The sequence below is a fragment of the Artibeus jamaicensis genome, unplaced genomic scaffold (genome assembly GCF_021234435.1).
Source record: "Artibeus jamaicensis isolate MK-2021 breed Jamaican fruit bat unplaced genomic scaffold, CSHL_Jam_final scaffold_1964, whole genome shotgun sequence".
Classification (NCBI taxonomy): domain Eukaryota; kingdom Metazoa; phylum Chordata; class Mammalia; order Chiroptera; family Phyllostomidae; genus Artibeus; species Artibeus jamaicensis.
In genome coordinates, this window is record NW_026522030.1 from 27,990,162 (window position 1) to 27,997,979 (window position 7,818).

The 7,818-nt window shown below is 41.9% G+C and overlaps 1 long non-coding RNA gene across 1 annotated transcript; it reads right to left on the reverse strand.

Annotated features, from left to right (window-relative positions):
• Positions 1-1,108: 1,108 nt before the first annotated feature.
• On the reverse strand, positions 1,109-7,569 carry LOC128626057 (uncharacterized). The gene is made up of 4 exons (XR_008389934.1): positions 7,210-7,569; positions 6,225-6,338; positions 5,866-5,942; positions 1,109-1,610 (listed from the first exon to the last, which is right to left on the reverse strand). It is a non-coding gene; the product is annotated as an uncharacterized LOC128626057 (long non-coding RNA).
• Between the last annotated feature and the right edge of the window lie 249 nt (positions 7,570-7,818).

Below are 7,818 nucleotides of genomic sequence, written 5' to 3' on the forward strand. Positions count from 1 at the left end.
AGCGATTGGGAGAACTGTGTGAGGTCCCAAGGTGCCTACTTTAAAGGACACTAAGGTGTCATTCATTGTCTTATCTGCAATATTTCATGTATCTTTTTCAATAAATGTCTCTATTTTTCATATTGCATGGCTGGATACCTTCTGGACAGACCTCATACATTCTTGCTTCAAAAGCAGAAACAAAGATTCTAAAGGCAACTGAACTGTAACCCCCTTTCCACTTGTGGTTTCTGCAGAAACTTGCTTAGGCACAAATGTCTCTTTAATTGTGACATTCTGAAGAGTCCTAAATCTCACCACTCGCACTCCCTCCTAAAGTTAGGACCTGTCCTAAGTGAAAGGTAAACCACAGACAAACTGAAGTTGGCCACAACCTCGCTGCAGATTCCCTCACACTGAAACCTGGTTTCTGAGCATATATTTGTTAACTGGGATGAGAGGATGCCATGTAGCTAATGTCTTTTTGAAAAGTTGAGAGGTGAGAATGGCAAATTGAATATCCATTTTATTCATTGCCTTTACCCATTTAACCACAAATTGTTTCCTCTTCTCCCACTGAGCACCGTTTAATGAGCTGCATCAGGTGTACAATGGAAGCAGTGAACCACAGATGGAAGAACATGTCCCGTGACCAAGCACACCAGTAAGACCCTGCCTTCTCCACTTCCCAGGTGTCTGGGCCTCATCAAGTAATTTAACGTCTCCAGGCCTCAGGTTCTTCATCTGGGCCGCGGTTTCCTCACCTGGAACGGAGGTGATAAAATGGAGTTGCCAGGAAGATCACAGACTCTGCGTGGATACCTAAATTCAATAAATAGTAGTTCGGTGACTGAGGCAATAAATTAAACACACGATTTTTTTTTTCTCAAGAAGCGCACAATCTCCATTTACATTGTGGCCAGCTTGATTTTATTTTTCATTGGCTCGGAACCGTTTTTGTATATCTTACTCTCAATTCCAGCTCAATTAGAGAAATCCAAATTTACCCGAACGGTAGTCCAGGATCAGTGTCTGACTTGCACTAAAAGGCCTGATGGGCTTTTCCCAACCAAGACCAAGTTATTAACAACTTTGTTGTTTTCTAAATCATTAGGAAGAAACTGTCAGAAAGGAATCATTCTTTGTATCTTCTGGGGGTTGATAGGAAAAAAGAATTTTAAAATGTTGGAGCCTGAAGCATCAGTCACTGACATATATTCATCTGAAACAAAGATGGCTTTAAAAAAATCTGCGGTGCACATACACAAGGAAAGAAAGATACTTTGGCTGCAAAAACTCCCCATCTTCTCTGGGGAAGCTCAGGCCCCTGCCTGCTGTTCATCAGCCTTGATTTTGATGGGGTGATTTTTAGTCAGCTGCCTCAATCATTTTGGCACAGACAAAAATCCTTTAAAAAATGTTACACTTCATCAAAGTGTATCATGAGACTTCACGGTCATTATCTCAATGGTCGCTCTGATGTGCTACAATTGGCAAAGACACAAACAGTAGGGGGTGGATGAGAAGAAAGCCAACGTTTCGTGTGGAAAGCTGGCAAGCCTCGCCAAGCTTCTGTCAACAACTCCGTGGTCTGATCCGATGCACTGAGCGTGCTGATGATGCTCTTGTTTCTGGAGGAAGTAAACAAGAAAATGAATTCCACCACGCAACACAGCCTCTTTGTATCTTCTAAATGGTGTGACTGGACCCGGGCCAGCTGTGTTGAAAGTTTGGCCATTTATGTCATCAGGGCCCCAGTACTGATGGAGGCTTTGATTACGACTTGGACCCAGCTATAAGACCCTTCAGGGGCAGCCACGCAGCAAATAAAGGCATTGATTGGTTGTTGGGTCAATTTAGCCATAAGGGTACAGAGCATGGCTCTTTTGAAAAGCCTAATGGATTAGCTACACAACCAGTCTCACTGTAGGCCTTATTTTTCAAGTAACTCCATGACAGTTTTCCAGCTTGGCAGGGAACTAACTCTTCTTCCAAAGCAAGCTTCAGAGCTGTTCTTACTATCAATAGTAGGGCTCAAAGGATTAGACACAGCGGGCTTTACAATTTAATGAAAACAGCTGTTGAAGCAACAATTAAGGCCAACAATAGTTTGCATGGAAAGCTATTAATTATGTAAAGTTATGCAGAAAGAGGAATACGCTTTTATTCAGGGCCTTCTAAAGCTACTGAGCTGCCTTCCATTCCATGCCTCTCAAGTGCCAGGAAGTAGGGGTGCTTGTAGGAAGTGGTCCCCTGCGTGTGGGTTGACTGTGTCATCAGAGCTCCAGGCTGCCAGTTTGCTGCACAGCCAGCCATGGGTGAAATATGCAGGAAAGAATACCCGTTTACTCAACATTACTTTGGGTACCTCACATACAAACTCAGAGCCACGTTTTCACAGGTTTCTGAAACGCAGTTTGAGTCTTGTGGTGGGGATCTTTACTTTGGCCTGAAAACATTTTTTTGTGTGTATAATATGCCCTCTTTTGGGCCTCATTCACCCTGAGATGTTATTACCAACATTATTTTCTAAGTCATTAGTAGGAACTCTTAGGAAAAAAAGTCACTCTTGGGGAATTGGTGACGCCCCTTGTTCTTTGGACTAAGTAACTTTTCATTCTATTGGGATGGTCCAACACGGACTTCCAGCCACCCCCACTCCTCCCTTAGAACACCTCATCTCTCCTTCCCCTCCGTCTGCTTGCTGGGGCTTTTAAAGTCATTGCTTCTCTCCCTGCAATTTCCATCCTTGACTAACAGTGCTGGGAATTGACTTATAGCCCTTCTCCAACCCTGTGTTCCACATCTCACTTTCTTCTCATATGGGAATCACCAAGCCAAGAAGTCCCATTAAGAAGGTTATTAACTGTATACATAAACATTGCCTCCTGCCTACAGTTAGATTTATTTCTCATCACTTCCAAGTAACTGGTTTTAACACTCTTTCCAGCACACCCAACACCTTTTATTTGACTATATTGTTTTAGAGAGGCCTTCGGGAATTTAGCTAATTTCACGCTGGAACTTATTAAGTGGGATTTGACACTCTTTGATAATTCCAATAAACCATTAGTCATGTCTCACTCCCTTAGGGAAAGAATGAAAGCTTTATTAGTCATAGATTCTTTATTCTAAACATGTTACCCGAATTTAGTGGCATATCAGTACTGAAATGCAATTGACTAGATTGAATAGAACTTTCCCTGAAACTATAAGAAAGCTGTCATTGGCTATCAACAGGAAGAGAGCATTTGTCTTTTTCAGAAAAATTTCATTAAGTTCACCTGAGCATTATGAAATAATTCAGTGAACTTAATTTACTGTAAGTGTTAATAAAATGAACAGTGCATGTGCAAGCACACACACATATATACACATACGCCAATTGTCTTTAAAGTACTTGATTTCGTTCTGTCCTCCACCCAGGATACAAGCATGAGCTTCTTTCCTTCTATGGACAGTTTTAAACCTGCAGAGGCGGCATCTCTGGAAGGCCCCAGAACAAAATTGAGTGGGCAAATGACGTTCATTACTAGGGCCACAACAATAATCCAATTAACATGTATTTATGTAATGCTTTTAAATCATTCTAAACTACAAACCACACTCATCCTTGAAGTATAAGGAAAAATAAGTGCCACGTCCTAGCACACTCCAGTTCACACTTCGCACCGGAGAGTACAAAACAGCATCAAGATTGCAAAAGCAATTATTCCAGTTAGCCAGATGTGATTTTTCAATCATTCTAAGAATTTTATTTTTTAGCCGTTCTTATTCCAGTGGCACCACTCACAGCTCTCATGCTGGCACCGTGCTTACATCTCTTCATTATTAATTCAGCTCATGGAGCTTAATTGGACAAGGCTAGAGCGAATTTGACAAACATCACAGCAGCAGAAAAAGCAATCACTCTTTCAAGATGAAAATTTGTTTGATGTCTTACTGTGTAACTCATTTACTCTCCTCGGGAGTCATGTGACCTGAATGTTAATCAGTCATTGATTGGTTCCTCTCCTTGGACAGTTATGCGACTCGAATATTAATGGGCTGGCACTTGGTAGCTGTGCTGTTAGGCAACCTTGTGATTGGCTGCCAGGTTAAGATACGGAGATAAGTGGGTGCTTGATGAGCACTTGACAGAACTTCACAGAAAATTAAGGCCCTAAAATAGCATGAGAAAGTCTTGTCAAATCAAGCATGATTATCATTGAATGCTTAAGGAATTCATCATCTGCATGAAATTGATACACTTCAGCACCAGTAAGCCCTGTAGTCAGCAGGGACTCATCAGATTTTTATTTATATGTGTTCACCAAATCACATTAATTCTGAGAGCTAAAACATGCTAAAGATGAAGGTTATTTTCTGTTCAATCTAATTTATCTATGACAATAATCATCACTAATAATGTGTCAAATTGGATCACAGTCATTTTATGCATGCATGCTGATTCGGAAAATAGTGTTAAACCATCCCGAGGTAATTAACAACCGGTAAAGGTATGCCGGCCTGAAGTAATCAGCATATCTAGATGGGAAATTAAGTTTTATAGAATGAATTTATAGATACATATCCTTATTTAATTCGGAGTATAAATTATTCCTGGTAAAAGCCGACATCATTTTTACAACACCATTAAGGCCAATAACCATTGAGGGACTCGAATCCTTAATTTGCTCCATCCTTCACTTTTTCTCTCATTTTCTGTGGCTAACTTTTTAATGGATGTCACTTCCTTCTTGGCAAGGCCTCGTTTTTGAGGGGTTTGGTAGGACTAAGCGATGAATGAATATGCATTCGTTTAAGTGTTAATCATGGATGAAGGACTCTGCATCATACCTCTTAATACACAATGCTTTATAATTATTGGCGGGGCTTGGGAGGTGGGCCAAACTTTGGCCTTTTGCTGTTTCTCTAGTTCTCCTCACAAAGAGACAACAGGAAATTTTGCAGATTAACTCATAAAGGATTAATGTTTCTTGGGGACTCATTTAAGCTTAAATCTCTTTTGTTGAAATACCTTTTATGGAATAGAAGCTGTGGGTTTTTTTTTTCTTTTTAAATAACCTCCTGCTTTACAAGGGCATTATTTGAGTAACAGAGTATTGGAGTAATAAAATCTTAAAGTAATGTTTTACCCTTTGGTGAGCTCAGCTAAAATGTCTGAGGGGAGACTGACAACCTGAAAGAGGGGGGGAATAAAAATAAATACACGTAAACTGTTGTTTCTTTCCCATCACTACCCCTCCCCGCTCCTCACTGCACACGCCCCCCCCTCCGCCCACCCCCATCTTAATCTCCTGTGCGACCAGGACCGCCCCTATTCTCTCCCCCTCTCTCAGGAGGTCTCTTTATTGATTAAATGAATCTGCTCCAAAGGCTGGCTCCCAGGGTCTTTGATCTAATCCGATCTGATTTTATCCTATCGCTTCAGCAGGACATCGGGGAATTAACAATAAGCAGCTTTACCACAAGTGTTTAATAACTCAACACAATCTCCTTATGGCTCCGAGCTGCTCATGTTCCCATCCAGTCCACCACAGCAAACAGTGTAACAGATTGGCCATCCCCCCATGAACCCGAGGAATTTTCATGCACTGTGAAAATAATCGCTTCAAGTTCCTTCATAAATCATACAAAGCAGATTTTAGCATCTTAACAAATTGAAAAAAACCCCAGCAGAGTGGGTTTTTTTTTTGGGGGGGGGGGTGGCTGACAGAGAACTCACCCTCTGGGCTTTCAATATTGCAGTGGGGGAAGGGGCAGATGTAAAATAACTTACGCTTCTCATGCAATATGTTTCTCATCTCCTTAAATTTTAACATGAATGAAATATAATAATTTGGGCAGGCTCAAACCTAACAATGCTCCAAGCTCACAACTGACCTTATTTTTTTTTTCCACTGTGATGGAAACGATGTTGTTCCAGCCACAGGCTTCTTGCTGTTGTTCCTGTGACAGCCCTTGAAGTATGCAAGAAAAACACAATTACACAAGGGTTGTGCACCCACACGGTGCAGACAGCCAAGATGTTCGGCTGAAATGGTACATCCCCTGGATTTCAAACCAGCGTGCATGCATAAAGGGGCACCTTAAATTACCACTCAATTACAAAATGCCATTCTTGAAATGCCACTTTTTTTCACCCATGGCTGCTCCTCTATATACATCTCTAGCTCTACATTGCAAAGGCAGAATTTTTTAATATCTTCCTCACCTCCAAAGAAAAAAAAAGTGCATTTTACCTCTCTTCTCCAAGTATCACAAGCACAGTGGGTCAAGGTGACTCCTTTCCTAAGGCAGAATTTGTGATGCAATGGCTCACCCTTATGCCAGAAGGGACGGATGGAGCTGGGAGTCTGTGGAGACACGCGGAGGGAAAACGGGCCTGTGAAAGCTGCCGGATTATTAGTGTCCTGGGGAAAATTTCACTCCAGCACTAATCTAAAATAAACCATCTTTTAGTTGCTCTATTTAATACCTACTGTACATCAGAATTACCTATAAAAACATGTTTCATAACAGAGAAACAGCCCCATCTCTCCACCTCTGCCATTGTTCTCTCCATTGCCCTGGCAGTTCTGTGGTTTCTTGCTACCTCAGCAGAGTAACGAAGTGCCCTCTCACTGAACATCTGGGGGCCCAGGGAGTTTTGTGATTCGGGTTCAGGCCAGATTACTATTGCTACAGTGAGAGCTTTTTTCCATATCCCCAGGGTCCAGGGTACTTACAAATTCACTCAGATATAGCTGGATGTTTCACTGCTGCGTTCCAAAGTAAAAACATTTATTTTTGTATCCGCATATCCTCCTCCACCCACGTCCATTCATCAGTATTTATCCAGATTTTCCCACCACTACATGAATCCAACATTTTGTGATTGCCCCCAACTCCCCACCCCAAAAAAGGAGACTCTGATTTTGTGATTGCTACTCAATATGGAATGGAACGCTACCATGAATAGAGTTATTATTTCCTCTTTGGAAATGCCTTTTGCTTTACTTTTTTTCCCTCTCAGATAAACTATGTCATAACAGAAAAATCCCTGTGAAGTTCTCCAAAGAACTCTATGCCACTTCCAGACCTTGGAACTATAATTATGCCTTGCGTAACCAAAACAGAAAGAGCATCCCCTGCCAACTGCGAGTGCCCGTTTAAATCAGAGAGAGATAGCAAAATGTACTCAGGAAAGTTCCAGCCAAGGTAATTGAGAGGGCTGCCTGAACCCACCTCTGCTTTCTAAATATTGCCCCTGGGTGAGGAACTGGGAAGCAGAGGAAAGGAAAGCATGGAATGAGGGCCCCAGCCAGAGGCCTGTTGACATTTCCTGCCGGGGCCCGATGTTACAGAGTTCAGTGACTTTCGGGGCTGGTGTTGACTGAAGTCTTGTTGCACACTCAGTCCAGGTGCTTCTACTGGGGAGCTTCAGAGCTATCACTCGGCTGTGTGGTGGCCTTCAGGTGTCCTGGATCCCTGCACTCAACTGCAGAAGTTCAGAGCATTTCACCAGGGTGTAAACATTCTTGACATCAAGTAGTACAAAGAGGACTCTTCTGATTGCAGTTCACTTAGTTCACAAGTCTGTCCTTCTTTGGGGTTGCTGCAGTTGGAACGTGAAAAAGAGAGAGACAAGAAAGGGCATTGAGGAAAAACAAAAATAAAAAACAAAACCTGAAGCCACTAGTTGGGGAAAAAAACCCTATAAAATGGAAGTGCATTATGATTTTGTACATTTTCGAAATGTAGCCAAACTAAACCATTAAATGAGGATTTTGTTTCACAAAGTCTGCAAACTATTCAACCGCTAACCCACTATACCAAGTACGTGGTGCCAACCAA